The sequence below is a fragment of the Neodiprion pinetum genome, unplaced genomic scaffold (genome assembly GCF_021155775.2).
Source record: "Neodiprion pinetum isolate iyNeoPine1 unplaced genomic scaffold, iyNeoPine1.2 ptg000170l, whole genome shotgun sequence".
Classification (NCBI taxonomy): Eukaryota; Metazoa; Arthropoda; class Insecta; order Hymenoptera; family Diprionidae; genus Neodiprion; species Neodiprion pinetum.
The window spans coordinates 1,939-2,500 of NW_027184516.1; the positions used below are offsets into that span (position 1 = coordinate 1,939).

Consider the following 562-nt stretch of genomic DNA (forward strand, 5'->3'; position numbering starts at 1 on the left):
ACGCGGTAGGCTTCGGAGAGAATTTTCGCCCGTACGAGGAAGCTCGCGTCAGCGTCGAGGGCAGCGATGCCCGGGACTCGCTGACGCGGCCCACTGCCGTCCGCCGTCAATCGTTTGCATTGCGAGCCGATCGGGTCCGGCGCCGGTCAATTCCGGCAGACGACCCGTGAACTCGAGGCGACGTCGGCTCTTGAACTATCGCACGAACGAAATTTGACGCGCGGCGCGCGTTCCTTCCCGCGCGCAACCGCGCAAGGGCTGACGCACGCGGCGCCGCGCTCACGACCACAGAAAGCCGGTAACAACCGTAATTTTAGCATTTTTAATGCAAAATTCACATATATGATTACCCTGAACGGTGGATCACTTGGCTCGTGGGTCGATGAAGAACGCAGCTAATTGCGCGTCAACTTGTGAACTGCAGGACACATGAACATCGACATTTCGAACGCACATTGCGGTCCACGGATACAATTCCCGGACCACGCCTGGCTGAGGGTCGTTTAACAACGACAGACTGCTCCGTAGGCAACGGTGCCGCGAAAACCCCCGACCCGGGGGA

General features: G+C 59.3%; 1 non-coding gene across 1 annotated transcript; it reads left to right on the top strand.

The window, feature by feature from the left end:
- Positions 1-347: 347 nt before the first annotated feature.
- On the top strand, positions 348-502 carry LOC124224477 (5.8S ribosomal RNA). Its single transcript, XR_006884770.1, has one exon. It is a non-coding gene; the product is annotated as a 5.8S ribosomal RNA (ribosomal RNA).
- Positions 503-562: the final 60 nt, after the last annotated feature.